The sequence below is a fragment of the Pristiophorus japonicus genome, chromosome 13 (assembly GCF_044704955.1).
Source record: "Pristiophorus japonicus isolate sPriJap1 chromosome 13, sPriJap1.hap1, whole genome shotgun sequence".
Classification (NCBI taxonomy): domain Eukaryota; kingdom Metazoa; phylum Chordata; class Chondrichthyes; family Pristiophoridae; genus Pristiophorus; species Pristiophorus japonicus.
The window spans coordinates 95,680,815-95,698,508 of NC_091989.1; positions in this window are offsets into that span (position 1 = coordinate 95,680,815).

A 17,694-nucleotide genomic window follows, 5' to 3' on the forward strand; every position below is an offset into this window, starting at 1 on the left:
TCTCCTCTGTCCTGGAGTGGGACTCCTGCCCGACCGGTTTCTCCTTGTGTCCTCGAGTGGGACTCCTGCCCGACCGGTTTCTCCTCTGTCCTAGAGTGGGACTCCTGCCCGACCGGTTTCTCCTTCTGTCCTAGAGTGGGACTCCTGCCCGACCGGTTTCTCCTTCTGTCCGAGAGTGGGACTCCTGCCCGACTGGTTTCTCATTGTGTCCTAGAGTGGGACTCCTGCCCGACCTGTTTCTCCTCTGTCCTAGAGTGGGACTCCTGCCCGAGTGGTTTCTCCTTCTGTCCGAGAGTGGGACTCCTGCCTGAGCTGTTTCTCCTTGTGTCCTCGAGTGGGACTCCTGCCCGAGTGGTTTCCCCTTCTGTCCGAGAGTGGGACTCCTGCCTGAGTAGTTTCTCCTTCTGTCCTAGAGTGGGACTCCTGCCTGAGTGGTTTCTCCTTCTGTCCTAGAGTGGGACTCCTGTCCGACCGGTTTATCATTGTGTCCTAGAGTGGGACTCCTGCCCGACCTGTTTCTCCTCTGTCCTAGAGTGGGACTCCTGCCCGACCTGTTTCTCATTGTGTCCTAGAGTGGGACTCCTGCCCGACCGGTTTCTCCTCTGTCCTAGAGTGGGACTCCTGCCCGACCGGTTTCTCCTCTGTCCTAGAGTGGGACTCCTGCCCGACCGGTTTCTCCTCTGTCCTAGAGTGGGACTCCTGCCCGACCGGTTTCTCCTCTGTCCTAGAGCGGGACACCTGCCTGAGTGGTTTCTCCTTCTGTCCTAGAGTGGGACACCTGCCTGAGTGGTTTCTCCTCTGTCCTAGAGTGGGACTCCTGCCCGACCGGTTTCTCCTCTGTCCTAGAGTGGAACTCCTGCCCGACCGGTTTCTCCTCTGTACTAGAGTGGGACTCCTGCCCGACCGGTTTCTCCTCTGTCCTAGAGTGGAACTCCTGCCCGACCGGTTTCTCCTCTGTACTAGAGTGGGACTCCTGCCCGACCGGTTTCTCCTCTGTCCTAGAGTGGGACTCCTGCCCGACCTGTTTCTCATTGTGTCCTAGAGTGGGACTCCTGCCCGACCGGTTTCTCCTTGTGTCCGAGAGTGGGACTCCTGCCCGACCGGTTTCTCCTTGTGTCCGAGAGTGGGACTCCTGCCTGACCGGTTTCTCCTCTGTCCTAGAGTGGGACTCCTGCCCGACCGGTTTCTCCTTCTGTCCTAGAGTGGGACTCCTGCCCGAGTGGTTTCTCCTCTGTCCTAGAGTGGGACTCCTGCCCGACCGGTTTCTCCTCTGTCCTAGAGTGGAACTCCTGCCCGACCGGTTTCTCCTCTGTCCTAGAGTGGGACTCCTGCCCGACCAGTTTCTCCTCTGTCCTAGAGTGGGACTCCTGCCCGACCGGTTTCTCCTCTGTCCTGGAGTGGGACTCCTGCCCGACCGGTTTCTCCTTCTGTCCTAGAGTGGGACTCCTGCCCGACCGGTTTCTCCTTCTGTCCGCGAGTGGGACTCCTGCCCGACCTGTTTCTCCTCTGTCCTAGAGTGGGATTCCTGCCTGAGTGGTTTCTCCTCTGTCCTGGAGTGGGACTCATGCCCGACCGGTTTCTCCTTCTGTCCTAGAGTGGGACTCCTGCCCGACCGGTTTCTCCTCTGTCCTAGAGTGGGACTCCTGCCCGAGTGGTTTCCCCTTCTGTCCGAGAGTGGGACTCCTGCCTGAGTGGTTTCTCCTTCTGTCCTCGAGTGGGACTCCTGCCCGACCGGTTTCTCATTGTGTCCTAGAGTGGGACTCCTGCCCGACCTGTTTCTCCTCTGTCCTAGTGTGGGACTCCTGCCCGACCGGTTTCTCCTCTGTCCTAGAGTGGGACTCCTGCCCGACCGGTTTCTCCTTCTGTCCGAGAGTGGGACTCCTGCCCGACCTGTTTCTCCTCTGTCCGAGAGTGGGATTCCTGCCCGACCGGTTTCTCCTCTGTCCTAGAGTGGGACTCCTGCCCGACCGGTTTCTCCTTCTATCCGAGAGTGGGACTCCTGCCCGACCGGTTTCTCCTTCTGTCCTCGAGTGGGATTCCTGCCCGACCGGTTTCTCCTTCTGTCCTAGAGTGGGACTCCTGCCCGACCTGTTTCTCCTCTGTCCTGGAGTGGGACTCCTGCCCGACCGGTTTCTCCTTGTGTCCTCGAGTGGGACTCCTGCCCGACCGGTTTCTCCTCTGTCCTAGAGTGGGACTCCTGCCCGACCGGTTTCTCCTTCTGTCCTAGAGTGGGACTCCTGCCCGACCGGTTTCTCCTTCTGTCCGAGAGTGGGACTCCTGCCCGACTGGTTTCTCATTGTGTCCTAGAGTGGGACTCCTGCCCGACCTGTTTCTCCTCTGTCCTAGAGTGGGACTCCTGCCCGAGTGGTTTCTCCTTCTGTCCGAGAGTGGGACTCCTGCCTGAGCTGTTTCTCCTTGTGTCCTCGAGTGGGACTCCTGCCCGAGTGGTTTCCCCTTCTGTCCGAGAGTGGGACTCCTGCCTGAGTAGTTTCTCCTTCTGTCCTAGAGTGGGACTCCTGCCTGAGTGGTTTCTCCTTCTGTCCTAGAGTGGGACTCCTGCCCGACCGGTTTCTCATTGTGTCCTAGAGTGGGACTCCTGCCCGACCTGTTTCTCCTCTGTCCTAGAGTGGGACTCCTGCCCGACCTGTTTCTAATTGTGTCCTAGAGTGGTACTCCTGCCCGACCGGTTTCTCCTCTGTCCTAGAGTGGGACTCCTGCCCGACCGGTTTCTCCTCTGTCCTAGAGTGGGACTCCTGCCCGACCGGTTTCTCCTCTGTCCTAGAGTGGGACTCCTGCCCGACCGGTTTCTCCTCTGTCCTAGAGTGGGACTCCTGCCCGACCAGTTTCTCCTCTGTCCTAGAGTGGGACTCCTGCCCGACCTGTTTCTCATTGTGTCCTAGAGTGGGACTCCTGCCCGACCGGTTTCTCCTTGTGTCCGAGAGTGGGACTCCTGCCCGACCGGTTTCTCCTTGTGTCCGAGAGTGGGACTCCTGCCCGACCGGTTTCTCCTCTGTCCTGGAGTGGGACTCCTGCCCGACCGCTTTCTCCTTCTGTCCTAGAGTGGGACTCCAGCCCGACCGGTTTCTCCTTGTGTCCTCGAGTGGGACTCCTGCCCGACCGGTTTCTCCTCTGTCCTAGAGTGGGACTCCTGCCCGACCGGTTTCTCCTTCTGTCCTAGAGTGGGACTCCTGCCCGACCGGTTTCTCCTTCTGTCCGAGAGTGGGACTCCTGCCCGACTGGTTTCTCATTGTGTCCTAGAGTGGGACTCCTGCCCGACCTGTTTCTCCTCTGTCCTAGAGTGGGACTCCTGCCCGAGTGGTTTCTCCTTCTGTCCGAGAGTGGGACTCCTGCCTGAGCTGTTTCTCCTTGTGTCCTCGAGTGGGACTCCTGCCCGAGTGGTTTCCCCTTCTGTCCGAGAGTGGGACTCCTGCCTGAGTAGTTTCTCCTTCTGTCCTAGAGTGGGACTCCTGCCTGAGTGGTTTCTCCTTCTGTCCTAGAGTGGGACTCCTGCCCGACCGGTTTCTCATTGTGTCCTAGAGTGGGACTCCTGCCCGACCTGTTTCTCCTCTGTCCTAGAGTGGGACTCCTGCCCGACCTGTTTCTCATTGTGTCCTAGAGTGGTACTCCTGCCCGACCGGTTTCTCCTCTGTCCTAGAGTGGGACTCCTGCCCGACCGGTTTCTCCTCTGTCCTAGAGTGGGACTCCTGCCCGACCGGTTTCTCCTCTGTCCTAGAGTGGGACTCCTGCCCGACCGGTTTCTCCTCTGTCCTAGAGTGGGACTCCTGCCCGACCAGTTTCTCCTCTGTCCTAGAGTGGGACTCCTGCCCGACCTGTTTCTCATTGTGTCCTAGAGTGGGACACCTGCCCGACCGGTTTCTCCTTGTGTCCGAGAGTGGGACTCCTGCCCGACCGGTTTCTCCTTGTGTCCGAGAGTGGGACTCCTGCCCGACCGGTTTCTCCTCTGTCCTAGAGTGGGACTCCTGCCCGACCGCTTTCTCCTTCTGTCCTAGAGTGGGACTCCAGCCCGACCGGTTTCTCCTTGTGTCCTAGAGTGGGACTCCTGCCCGACCGGTTTCTCCTCTGTCCTAGAGTGGGACTCCTGCCCGAGTGGTTTCCCCTTCTGTCCGAGAGTGGGACTCCTGCCTGAGTGGTTTCTCCTTCTGTCCTCGAGTGGGACTCCTGCCCGACCGGTTTCTCATTGTGTCCTAGAGTGGGATTCCTGCCCGACCTGTTTCTCATTGTGTCCTAGAGTGGGACTCCTGCCAGACCGGTTTCTCCTCTGTCCTAGAGTGGGACTCCTGCCCGACCGGTTTCTCCTTCTATCCGAGAGTGGGACTCCTGCCCGACCGGTTTCTCCTTCTGTCCTCGAGTGGGATTCCTGCCCGACCGGTTTCTCCTTCTGTCCGAGAGTGGGACTCCTGCCCGACCTGTTTCTCCTCTGTCCTAGAGTGGGACTCCTGCCCGACCGGTTTCTCCTTGTGTCCTCGAGTGGGACTCCTGCCCGACCGGTTTCTCCTCTGTCCTAGAGTGGGACTCCTGCCCGACCGGTTTCTCCTTTTGTCCAAGAGTGGGACTCCTGCCCGACCGGTTTCTCCTTCTGTCCGAGAGTGGGACTCCTGCCCGACTGGTTTCTCATTGTGTCCTAGAGTGGGACTCCTGCCCGACCGGTTTCTCCTTCTGTCCTAGAGTGGGACTCCTGCCCGACCGGTTTCTCCTTCTGTCCGCGAGTGGGACTCCTGCCCGACCGGTTTCTCCTCTGTCCTAGAGTGGGATTCCTGCCTGAGTGGTTTCTCCTCTGTCCTAGAGTGGGACTCCTGCTGCCCGACCGGTTTCTCCTTCTGTCCTAGAGTGGGACTCCTGCCCGACCGGTTTCTCCTCTGTCCTAGAGTGGGACTCCTGCCCGAGTGGTTTCCCCTTCTGTCCGAGAGTGGGACTCCTGCCTGAGTGGTTTCTCCTTCTGTCCTCGAGTGGGACTCCTGCCCGACCGGTCTCTCATTGTGTATTAGAGTGGGACTCCTGCCCGACCTGTTTCTCCTCTGTCCTTGAGTGGGACTCCTGCCCGACCGGTTTCTCCTCTGTCCTAGAGTGGGACTCCTGCCCGACCGGTTTCTCCTTCTGTCCGAGAGTGGGACTCCTGCCCGACCTGTTTCTCCTCTGTCCGAGAGTGGGATTCCTGCCCGACCGGTTTCTCCTCTGTCCTAGAGTGGGACTCCTGCCCGACCGGTTTCTCCTTCTATCCGAGAGTGGGACTCCTGCCCGACCGGTTTCTCCTTCTGTCCTCGAGTGGGATTCCTGCCCGACCGGTTTCTCCTTCTGTCCTAGAGTGGGACTCCTGCCCGACCTGTTTCTCCTCTGTCCTGGAGTGGGACTCCTGCCCGACCGGTTTCTCCTTGTGTCCTCGAGTGGGACTCCTGCCCGACCGGTTTCTCCTCTGTCCTAGAGTGGGACTCCTGCCCGACCGGTTTCTCCTTCTGTCCGAGAGTGGGACTCCTGCCCGACTGGTTTCTCATTGTGTCCTAGAGTGGGACTCCTGCCCGACCTGTTTCTCCTCTGTCCTAGAGTGGGACTCCTGCCCGAGTGGTTTCTCCTTCTGTCCGAGAGTGGGACTCCTGCCTGAGCTGTTTCTCCTTGTGTCCTCGAGTGGGACTCCTGCCCGAGTGGTTTCCCCTTCTGTCCGAGAGTGGGACTCCTGCCTGAGTAGTTTCTCCTTCTGTCCTAGAGTGGGACTCCTGCCTGAGTGGTTTCTCCTTCTGTCCTAGAGTGGGACTCCTGCCCGACCGGTTTCTCATTGTGTCCTAGAGTGGGACTCCTGCCCGACCTGTTTCTCCTCTGTCCTAGAGTGGGACTCCTGCCCGACCTGTTTCTCATTGTGTCCTAGAGTGGGACTCCTGCCCGACCGGTTTCTCCTCTGTCCTAGAGTGGGACTCCTGCCCGACCGGTTTCTCCTCTGTCCTAGAGTGGGACTCCTGCCCGACCGGTTTCTCCTCTGTCCTAGAGTGGGACTCCTGCCCGACCGGTTTCTCCTCTGTCCTAGAGTGGGACTCCTGCCCGACCAGTTTCTCCTCTGTCCTAGAGTGGGACTCCTGCCCGACCTGTTTCTCATTGTGTCCTAGAGTGGGACTCCTGCCCGACCAGTTTCTCCTTGTGTCCGAGAGGGGGACTCCTGCCCGACCGGTTTCTCCTTGTGTCCGAGAGTGGGACTCCTGCCCGACCGGTTTCTCCTCTGTCCTAGAGTGGGACTCCTGCCCGACCGCTTTCTCCTTCTGTCCTAGAGTGGGACTCCAGCCCGACCGGTTTCTCCTTGTGTCCTAGAGTGGGACTCCTGCCCGACCGGTTTCTCCTCTGTCCTAGATTGGGACTCCTGCCCGAGTGGTTTCCCCTTCTGTCCGAGAGTGGGACTCCTGCCTGAGTGGTTTCTCCTTCTGTCCTCGAGTGGGACTCCTGCCCGACCGGTTTCTCCTTCTGCCCTCGAGTGGGATTCCTGCCCGACCGGTTTCTCCTTCTGTCCGAGAGTGGGACTCCTGCCCGACCTGTTTCTCCTCTGTCCTAGAGTGGGACTCCTGCCCGACCGGTTTCTCCTTGTGTCCTCGAGTGGGACTCCTGCCCGACCGGTTTCTCCTCTGTCCTAGAGTGGGACTCCTGCCCGACCGGTTTCTCCTTTTGTCCAAGAGTGGGACTCCTGCCCGACCGGTTTCTCCTTCTGTCCGAGAGTGGGACTCCTGCCCGACTGGTTTCTCATTGTGTCCTAGAGTGGGACTCCTGCCCGACCGGTTTCTCCTTCTGTCCTAGAGTGGGACTCCTGCCCGACCGGTTTCTCCTTCTGTCCGCGAGTGGGACTCCTGCCCGACCGGTTTCTCCTCTGTCCTAGAGTGGGATTCCTGCCTGAGTGGTTTCTCCTCTGTCCTAGACTGGGACTCCTGCCCGACCGGTTTCTCCTTCTGTCCTAGAGTGGGACTCCTGCCCGACCGGTTTCTCCTCTGTCCTAGAGTGGGACACGTGCCCGAGTGGTTTCCCCTTCTGTCCGAGAGTGGGACTCCTGCCTGAGTGGTTTCTCCTTCTGTCCTCGAGTGGGACTCCTGCCCGACCGGTTTCTCATTGTGTCCTAGAGTGGGACTCCTGCCCGACCTGTTTCTCCTCTGTCCTAGAGTGGGACTCCTGCCCGACCGGTTTCTCCTCTGTCCTAGAGTGGGACTCCTGCCCGACCGGTTTCTCCTTCTGTCCGAGAGTGGGACCCCTGCCCGACCTGTTTCTCCTCTGTCCGAGAGTGGGATTCCTGCCCGACCGGTTTCTCCTCTGTCCTAGAGTGGGACTCCTGCCCGACCGGTTTCTCCTTCTATCCGAGAGTGGGACTCCTGCCCGACCGGTTTCTCCTTCTGTCCTCGAGTGGGATTCCTGCCCGACCGGTTTCTCCTTCTGTCCTAGAGTGGGACTCCTGCCCGACCTGTTTCTCCTCTGTCCTGGAGTGGGACTCCTGCCCGACCGGTTTCTCCTTGTGTCCTCGAGTGGGACTCCTGCCCGACCGGTTTCTCCTCTGTCCTAGAGTGGGACTCCTGCCCGACCGGTTTCTCCTTCTGTCCTAGAGTGGGACTCCTGCCCGACCGGTTTCTCCTTCTGTCCGAGAGTGGGACTCCTGCCCGACTGGTTTCTCATTGTGTCCTAGAGTGGGACTCCTGCCCGACCTGTTTCTCCTCTGTCCTAGAGTGGGACTCCTGCCCGAGTGGTTTCTCCTTGTGTCCTCGAGTGGGACTCCTGCCCGAGTGGTTTCCCCTTCTGTCCGAGAGTGGGACTCCTGCCTGAGTAGTTTCTCCTTCTGTCCTAGAGTGGGACTCCTGCCTGAGTGGTTTCTCCTTCTGTCCTAGAGTGGGACTCCTGCCCGACCGGTTTCTCATTGTGTCCTAGAGTGGGACTCCTGCCCGACCTGTTTCTCCTCTGTCTTAGAGTGGGACTCCTGCCCGACCTGTTTCTCATTGTGTCCAAGAGTGGGACTCCTGCCCGACCGGTTTCTTCTCTGTCCTAGAGTGGGACTCCTGCCCGACCGGTTTCTCCTCTGTCCTAGAGTGGGACTCCTGCCCGACCGGTTTCTCCTCTGTCCTAGAGTGGGACTCCTGCCCGACCGGTTTCTCCTCTGTCCTAGAGCGGGACACCTGCCTGAGTGGTTTCTCCTTCTGTCCTAGAGTGGGACACCTGCCTGAGTGGTTTCTCCTCTGTCCTAGAGTGGGACTCCTGCCCGACCGGTTTCTCCTCTGTCCTAGAGTGGAACTCCTGCCCGACCGGTTTCTCCTCTGTACTAGAGTGGGACTCCTGCCCGACCGGTTTCTCCTCTGTCCTAGAGTGGAACTCCTGCCCGACCGGTTTCTCCTCTGTACTAGAGTGGGACTCCTGCCCGACCGGTTTCTCCTCTGTCCTAGAGTGGGACTCCTGCCCGACCTGTTTCTCATTGTGTCCTAGAGTGGGACTCCTGCCCGACCGGTTTCTCCTTGTGTCCGAGAGTGGGACTCCTGCCCGACCGGTTTCTCCTTGTGTCCGAGAGTGGGACTCCTGCCTGACCGGTTTCTCCTCTGTCCTAGAGTGGGACTCCTGCCCGACCGGTTTCTCCTTCTGTCCGAGAGTGGGACTCCTGCCCGAGTGGTTTCTCCTCTGTCCTAGAGTGGGACTCCTGCCCGAGCGGTTTCTCCTCTGTCCTAGAGTGGAACTCCTGCCCGACCGGTTTCTCCTCTGTCCTAGAGTGGGACTCCTGCCCGACCAGTTTCTCCTCTGTCCTAGAGTGGGACTCCTGCCCGACCTGTTTCTCATTGTGTCCTAGAGTGGGACTCCTGCGCGACCGGTTTCTCCTTGTGTCCGAGAGTGGGACTCCTGCCCGACCGGTTTCTCCTTGTGTCCGAGAGTGGGACTCCTGCCCGACCGGTTTCTCCTCTGTCCTAGAGTGGGACTCCTGCCCGACCGCTTTCTCCTTCTGTCCTAGAGTGGGACTCCTGCCCGAGTGGTTTCTCCTCTGTCCTAGAGTGGGACTCCTGCTTGACCGGTTTCTCCTTGTGTCCTCGAGTGGGACTCCTGCCCGACCGGTTTCTCCTCTGTCCTAGAGTGGGACTCCTGTCCGACCGGTTTCTCCTTTTGTCCAAGAGTGGGACTCCTGCCCGACCGGTTTCTCCTTCTGTCCGAGAGTGGGACTCCAGCCCGACCGGTTTCTCCTCTGTCCTAGATTGGGACTCCTGCCCGAGTGGTTTCCCCTTCTGTCCGAGAGTGGGACTCCTGCCTGAGTGGTTTCTCCTTCTGTCCTCGAGTGGGACTCCTGCCCGACCGGTTTCTCATTGTGTCCTAGAGTGGGATTCCTGCCCGACCGGTTTCTCCTTCTGTCCGAGAGTGGGACTCCTGCCCGACCTGTTTCTCCTCTGTCCTAGAGTGGGACTCCTGCCAGACCGGTTTCTCCTCTGTCCTAGAGTGGGACTCCTGCCCGACCGGTTTCTCCTTCTATCCGAGAGTGGGACTCCTGCCCGACCGGTTTCTCCTTCTGTCCTCGAGTGGGATTCCTGCCCGACCGGTTTCTCCTTCTGTCCGAGAGTGGGACTCCTGCCCAACCTGTTTCTCCTCTGTCCTAGAGTGGGACTCCTGCCCGACCGGTTTCTCCTTGTGTCCTCGAGTGGGACTCCTGCCCGACCGGTTTCTCCTCTGTCCTAGAGTGGGACTCCTGCCCGACCGGTTTCTCCTTCTGTCCAAGAGTGGGACTCCTGCCCGACCGGTTTCTCCTTCTGTCCGAGAGTGGGACTCCTGCCCGACTGGTTTCTCATTGTGTCCTAGAGTGGGACTCCTGCCCGACCGGTTTCTCCTTCTGTCCTAGAGTGGGACTCCTGCCCGACCGGTTTCTCCTTCTGTCCGCGAGTAGGACTCCTGCCCGACCGGTTTCTCCTCTGTCCTAGAGTGGGATTCCTGCCTGAGTGGTTTCTCCTCTGTCCTAGAGTTGGACTCCTGCCCGACCGGTTTCTCCTTCTGTCCTAGAGTGGGACTCCTGCCCGACCGGTTTCTCCTCTGTCCTAGAGTGGGACTCCTGCCCGAGTGGTTTCCCCTTCTGTCCGAGAGTGGGACTCCTGCCTGAGTGGTTTCTCCTTCTGTCCTCGAGTGGGACTCCTGCCCGACCGGTTTCTCATTGTGTCCTAGAGTGGGACTCCTGCCCGACCTGTTTCTCCTCTGTCCTAGAGTGGGACTCCTGCCCGACCGGTTTCTCCTCTGTCCTAGAGTGGGACTCCTGCCCGACCGGTTTCTCCTTCTGTCCGAGAGTGGGACTCCTGCCCGACCGGTTTCTCCTCTGTCCGAGAGTGGGATTCCTGCCCGACCGGTTTCTCCTCTGTCCTAGAGTGGGACTCCTGCCCGACCGGTTTCTCCTTCTATCCGAGAGTGGGACTCCTGCCCGACCGGTTTCTCCTTCTGTCCTCGAGTGGGATTCCTGCCCGACCGGTTTCTCCTTCTGTCCTAGAGTGGGACTCCTGCCCGACCTGTTTCTCCTCTGTCCTGGAGTGGGACTCCTGCCCGACCGATTTCTCCTTGTGTCCTCGAGTGGGACTCCTGCCCGACCGGTTTCTCCTCTGTCCTAGAGTGGGACTCCTGCCCGACCGGTTTCTCCTTCTGTCCTAGAGTGGGACTCCTGCCCGACCGGTTTCTCCTTCTGTCCGAGAGTGGGACTCCTGCCCGACTGGTTTCTCATTGTGTCCTAGAGTGGGACTCCTGCCTGAGCTGTTTCTCCTTGTGTCCTCGAGTGGGACTCCTGCCCGAGTGGTTTCCCCTTCTGTCCGAGAGTGGGACTCCTGCCTGAGTAGTTTCTCCTTCTGTCCTAGAGTGGGACTCCTGCCCGACCGGTTTCTCATTGTGTCCTAGAGTGGGACTCCTGCCCGACCTGTTTCTCCTCTGTCCTAGAGTGGGACTCCTGCCCGACCTGTTTCTCATTGTGTCCTAGAGTGGGACTCCTGCCCGACCGGTTTCTCCTCTGTCCTAGAGTGGGACTCCTGCCCGACCTGTTTCTCATTGTGTCCTAGAGTGGGACTCCTGCCCGACCGGTTTCTCCTCTGTCCTAGAGTGGGACTCCTGCCTGAGTGGTTTCTCCTTCTGTCCTAGAGTGGGACTCCTGCCCGACCGGTTTCTCATTGTGTCCTAGAGTGGGACTCCTGCCCGACCTGTTTCTCCTCTGTCCTAGAGTGGGACTCCTGCCCGACCTGTTTCTCATTGTGTCCTAGAGTGGGACTCCTGCCCGACCGGTTTCTCCTCTGTCCTAGAGTGGGACTCCTGCCCGAACGGTTTCTCCTCTGTCCTAGAGTGGGACTCCTGCCCGACCGGTTTCTCCTCTGTCCTAGAGTGGGACTCCTGCCCGAACGGTTTTTCCTCTGTCCTAGAGTGGGACTCCTGCCCGACCGGTTTCTCCTCTGTCCTAGAGTGGGACTCCTGCCCGAACGGTTTCTCCTCTGTCCTAGAGTGGGACTCCTGCCCGACCGGTTTCTCCTCTGTCCTAGAGCGGGACTCCTGCCCGACCTGTTTCTCATTGTGTCCTAGAGTGGGACTCCTGCCCGACCGGTTTCTCCTTCTGTCCTAGAGTGGGACTCCTGCCTGACCGGTTTCTCTTTCTGTCCTCGAGTGGGACTCCTGCCCGACCGGTTTCTCATTGTGTCCGAGAGTGGGACTCCTGCCCGGCCGGTTTCTCCTCTGTCCTAGTGTGGGACTCCTGCCCGACCGGTTTCTCCTTCTGTCCTAGAGTGGGACACCTGCCTGAGTGGTTTCTCCTTCTGTCCTAGAGTGGGACACCTGCCTGAGTGGTTTCTCCTCTGTCCTAGAGTGGGACTCCTGCCCGACCGGTTTCTCCTCTGTCCTAGAGTGGAACTCCTGCCCGTCCGGTTTCTCCTCTGTCCTAGAGTGGGACTCTTGCCCGACCGGTTTCTCCTCTGTCCTAGAGTGGGACTCCTGCCCGACCTGTTTCTCATTGTGTCCTAGAGTGGGACTCCTGCCCGACCGGTTTCTCCTTGTGTCCGAGAGTGGGACTCCTGCCCGACCGGTTTCTCCTTGTGTCCGAGAGTGGGACTCCTGCCTGACCGGTTTCTCCTCTGTCCTAGAGTGGGACTCCTGCCCGACCGGTTTCTCCTTCTGTCCTAGAGTGGGACTCCTGCCCGACCGGTTTCTCCTTGTGTCCTAGAGTGGGACTCCTGCCCGACCGGTTTCTCCTCTGTCCGAGAGTGGGACTCCTGCCCGAGTGGTTTCTCCTTCTGTCCTAGAGTGGGACTCCTGCCCGACCGGTTTCTCCTTCTGTCCTAGAGTGTGACTCCTGCCCAACCGGTTTGTCCTTCTGTCCTAGAGTGGGACTCCTGCCCGGCCCGTTTCTCCTCTGTCCTAGAGTGGGACTCCTGCCCGACCGGTTTCTCATTGTGTCCTAAAGTGAGACTCCTGCCCGACCGGTTTCTCCTCTGTCCTAGAGTGGGACTCCTGCCCGACCGGTTTCTCCTCTGTCCTAGAGTGGGATTCCTGCCCGACCGGTTTCTCCTCTGTCCTAGAGTGGGACTCCTGCCCGACCGGTTTCTCATTGTGTCCTAGAATGGGACTCCTGCCCGACCTGTTTCTCCTCTGTCCTAGAGTGGGACTCCTGCCCGACCGGTTTCTCCTCTGTCCTAGAGTGGGACTCCTACCCGACCGGTTTCTCATTGTGTCCTAGAGTGGGACTCCTGCCCGACCGGTTTCTCCTTGTGTCCGAGAGTGGGACTCCTGCCCGACCGGTTTCTCCTTGTGTCCGAGAGTGGGACTCCTGCCCGACCGGTTTCTCCTCTGTCCTAGAGTGGGACTCCTGCCCGACCGCTTTCTCCTTCTGTCCTAGAGTGGGACTCCTGCCCGACCGGTTTCTCCTTGTGTCCTAGAGTGGGACTCCTGCCCGACCGGTTTCTCCCCTGTCCTAGAGTGGGACTCCTGCCCGAGTGGTTTCTCCTTCTGTCCTAGAGTGGGACTCCTGCCCGACCGGTTTCTCCTTCTGTCCGAGAGTGGGACTCCTACCCGACCGGTTTCTCCTTCTGTCCTAGAGTGGGACTCCTGCCCGACCGGTTTCTCCTTCTGTCCTAGAGTGGGACTCCTGCCCGACCGGTTTCTCCTCTGTCCTAGAGTGGGACTCCTGCCCGACCGGTTTCTCATTGTGTCCTAGAGTGGGACTCCTGCCCGACCGGTTTCTCCTCTGTCCTAGAGTGGGACTCCTGCCCGACCGGTTTCTCCTCTGTCCTAGAGTGGGCCTCCTGCCCGACCGGTTTCTCCTCTGTCCTAGAGTGGGACTCCTGCCCGACCGGTTTCTCATTGTGTCCTAGAATGGGACTCCTGCCCGACCTGTTTCTCCTCTGTCCTAGAGTGGGACTCCTGCCCGAGTGGTTTCTCCTCTGTCCTAGAGTGGGACTCCTGCCCGACCGGTTTCTCATTGTGTCCGAGATTGGGACTCCTGCCCGGCCGGTTTCTCCTCTGTCCTAGAGTGGGACTCCTGCCCGACCGGTTTCTCCTTCTGTCCTAGAGTGGGACACCTGCCTGAGTGGTTTCTCCTTCTGTCCTAGAGTGGGACACCTGCGTGAGTGGTTTCTCCTCTGTCCTAGAGTGGGACTCCTGCCCGACCGGTTTCTCCTCTGTCCTAGAGTGGAACTCCTGCCCGACCGGTTTCTCCTCTGTCCTAGAGTGGGACTCCTGGCTAATCGGTTTCTCCTCTGTCCTAGAGTGGGACTCCTGCCCGACCTGTTTCTCATTGTGTCCTAGATTGGGACTCCTGCCCGACCGGTTTCTCCTTCTGTCCTAGAGTGGGACTCCTGCCCGACCGGTTTCCCCTTGTGTCCTAGAGTGGGACTCCTGCCCGACCGGTTTCTGCTCTGTCCTAGAGTGGGACTCCTGCCCGAGTGGTTTCTCCTCTGTCCTAGAGTGGGACTCCTGCCCGACCGGTTTCTCCTCTGTCCTAGAGTGGGACTCCTGCCCGACCGGTTTCTCCTCTGTCCTAGAGTGGGACTCCTGCCCGACCGCTTTCTCCTTCTGTCCTAGAGTGGGACTCCTGCCCGACCGGTTTCTCCTTGTGTCCTAGAGTGGGACTCCTGCCCGACCGGTTTCTCCTCTGTCCTAGAGTGGGACTCCTGCCCGAGTGGTTTCTCCTTCTGTCCTAGAGTGGGACTCCTGCCCGACCGGTTTCTCCTTCTGTCCTAGAGTGGGACTCCTGCCCAACCGGTTTCTCCTTCTGTCCTAGAGTGGGACTCCTGCCCGACCGGTTTCTCCTCTCTCCTAGAGTGGGACTCCTGCCCGACCGGTTTCTCCTCTGTCCTAGAGTGGGACTCCTGCCCGACTGGTTTCCCCTTCTGTCCTAGAGTGGGACTCCTGCCCGACCGGTTTCTCCTCTGTCCTAGAGTGGGACTCCTGCCCGACCGGTTTCTCCTTCTGTCCTAGAGTGGGACTCCTGCCCGACCGGTTTCTCCTTCTGTCCTAGAGTGGGACTCCTGCCCGACCGGTTTCTCCTCTGTCCTAGAGTGGGACTCCTGCCCGACCGGTTTCTCCTCTGTCCTAGAGTGGGACTCCTGCCCGACCGGTTTCTCCTTCTGTCCTAGACTGGGACTCCTGCCCGACCGGTTTCTCCTCTGTCCTAGAGTGGGACTCCTGCCCGACCGGTTTCTCCTCTGTCCTCGAGTGGGACTCCTGCCCGACCGGTTTCTCATTGTGTCCTAGAGTGTGACTCCTGCCCGACCGGTTTCTCCTCTGTCCGAGAGTGGGACTCCTGCCCGACCGGTTTCTCCTCTGTCCTAGAGTGGGACTCCTGCCCGACCGGTTTCTCATTGTTTCCTAGAATGGGACTCCTGCCCGACCGGTTTTTTCCTCTGTCCTAGAGTGGGACTCCTGCCCGACCGGTTTCTCCTCTGTCCTAGAGTGGGACTCCTGCCCGACCGGTTTCTCCTCTGTCCTAGAGTGGGGCTCCTGCCCGAATGGTTTCTCCTCTGTCCTAGAGTGAGACTCCTGCCCGACCGGTTTCTCATTGTGTCCTAGAGTGGGACACCTGCCTGAGTGGTTTCTCCTTCTGTCCTAGAGTGGGACTCCTGCCCGACCGGTTTCTCCTCTGTCCTAGAGTGGGTCTCCTGCCCGACCTGTTTCTCATTGTGTCCTAGAGTGGGACTCCTGCCCGACCGGTTTCTCCTTGTGTCCGAGAGTGGGACTCCTGCCCGACCGGTTTCTCCTCTGTCCTAGAGTGGGACTCCTGCCCGACCGGTTTCTCCTCTGTCCTAGAGCGGGACTCCTGCCCGACCGGTTTCTCCTCTGTCCTAGAGTGGGACTCCTGCCCGAGTGGTTTCTCCTTCTGTCCTCGAGTGGGACTGCTGCCCGACCGGTTTCTCATTGTGTCCTAGAGTGGGACTCCTGCCCGACCTGTTTCTCCTCTGTCCTAGAGTGGGACTCCTGCCCGACCGGTTTCTCCTCTGTCCTAGAGTGGGACTCCTGCTCGACCGGTTTCTCCTTCTGTCCGAGAGTGGGACTCCTGCCCGACCGGTTTCTCATTGTGTCCTAGAGTGGGACTCCTGCCCGACCTGTTTCTCCTCTGTCCTAGAGTAGGACTCCTGCCCGACCGGTTTCTCCTCTGTCCTAGAGTGGGACTCCTGCTCGACCGGTTTCTCCTTCTGTCCGAGAGTGGGACTCCTGCCCGACCTGTTTCTCCTCTGTCCTCGAGTGGGACTCCTGCCCGACCGGTTTCTCCTCTGTCCTAGAGTGGGACTCCTGCCCGACCGGTTTCTCCTCTGTCCTAGAGTGGGACTCCTGCCCGACCGGTTTCTCCTTCTATCCGAGAGTGGGACTCCTGCCCGACCAGTTTATCCTTCTGTCCGAGAGTGGGACTCCTGCCCGACCTGGTTCTCCTCTGTCCAAGAGTGGGACTCCTGCCCGACCGGTTTCTCCTTGTGTCCTCGAGTGGGACTCCTGCCCGACCGGTTTCTCCTTCTGCCCTAGAGTGGGACTCTTGCCCGACCGGTTTCTCCTTCTGTCCGAGAGTGGGACTCCTGCCCGACTGGTTTCTCATTGTGTCCTAGAATGGGACTCCTGCCCGACCGGTTTCTCCTTCTGTCCTAGAGTGGGACTCCTGCCCGACCGGTTTCTCCTTCTGTCCGAGAGTGGGACTCTTGCCCGACCGGTTTCTCCTCTGTCCTAGAGTGGGACTCCTGCCCGAGTGGTTTCTCCTTCTGTCCGAGAGTGGGATTCCTGCCTGAGTGGTTTCTCCTCTGTCCCAGAGTGGGACACCTGCCCGACCGGTTTCTCCTTCTGTCCTAGAGTGGGACTCCTGCCCGACCGGTTTCTCCTCTGTCCTAGAGTGGGACACCTGCCCGAGTGGTTTCCCCTTCTGTCCGAGAGTGGGACTCCTGCCTGAGTGGTTTCTCCTTCTGTCCTCGAGTGGGACTCCTGCCCGACCGGTTTCTCATTGTGTCCTAGAGTGGGACTCCTGCCCGACCTGTTTCTCCTTTGTCCTAGAGTGGGACTCCTGCCCGACCGGTTTCTCCTCTGTCCTAGAGTGGGAATCCTGCCCGACCGGTTTCTCCTTCTGTCCGAGAGTGGGACTCCTGCCCGACCTGTTTCTCCTCTGTCCTCGAGTGTGATTCCTGCCCGACCGGTTTCTCCTTCTGTCCTAGAGTGGGACTCCTGCCCGACCTGTTTCTCCTCTGTCCTAGAGTGGGACTCCTGCCCGACCGGTTTCTCCTTGTGTCCTCGAGTGGGACTCCTGCCCGACCGGTTTCTCCTCTGTCCTAGAGTGGGACTCCTGCCCGACCGGTTTCTCCTTCTGTCCTAGAGTGGGACTCCTGCCCTACCGGTTTCTTCTTCTGTCCGAGAGTGGGACTCCTGCCCGACTGGTTTCTCATTGTGTCCTAGAGTGGGAATCCTGCCCGACCTGTTTCTCCTCTGTCCTAGAGTGGGACTCCTGCCCGAGTGGTTTCTCCTTGTGTCCTCGAGTGGGACTCCTGCCTGAGTAGTTTCTCCTTCTGTCCTAGAGTGGGACTCCTGCCTGAGTGGTTTCTCATTCTGTCCTAGAGTGGGACTCCTGCCCGACCGGTTTCTCATTGTGTCCTAGAGTGGGACTCCTGCCCGACCTGTTTTCTCCTCTGTCCTAGAGTGGGACTCCTGCCCGACCTGTTTCTCATTGTGTCCCAGAGTGGGACTCCTGCCCGACCGGTTTCTCCTCTGTCCTAGAGTGGGACTCCTGCCTGACCGGTTTCTCATTGTGTCCTAGAGTGGGACTCCTGCCCGACCGGTTTCTCCTCTGTCCAAGAGTGGGACTCCTGCCCGACCGGTTTCTCCTCTGTCCTAGAGTGGAACACCTGCCCGACCGGTTTCTCCTCTGTCCTAGAGTGGGACTCTTGCCCGACCGGTTTCTCCTCTGTCCTAGAGTGGGACTCCTGCCCGACCTGTTTCTCATTGTGTCCTAGAGTGGGACTCCTGCCCGACCGGTTTCTCCTTGTGTCCGAGAGTGGGACTCCTGCCCGACCGGTTTCTCCTTGTGTCCGAGAGTGGGACTCCTGCCTGACCGGTTTCTCCTCTGTCCTAGAGTGGGACTCCTGCCCGACCGGTTTCTCCTTCTGTCCTAGAGTGGGACTCCTGCCCGACCGGTTTCTCCTTGTGTCCTAGAGTGGGACTCCTGCCCGACCGGTTTCTCCTCTGTCCGAGAGTGGGACTCCTGCCCGAGTGGTTTCTCCT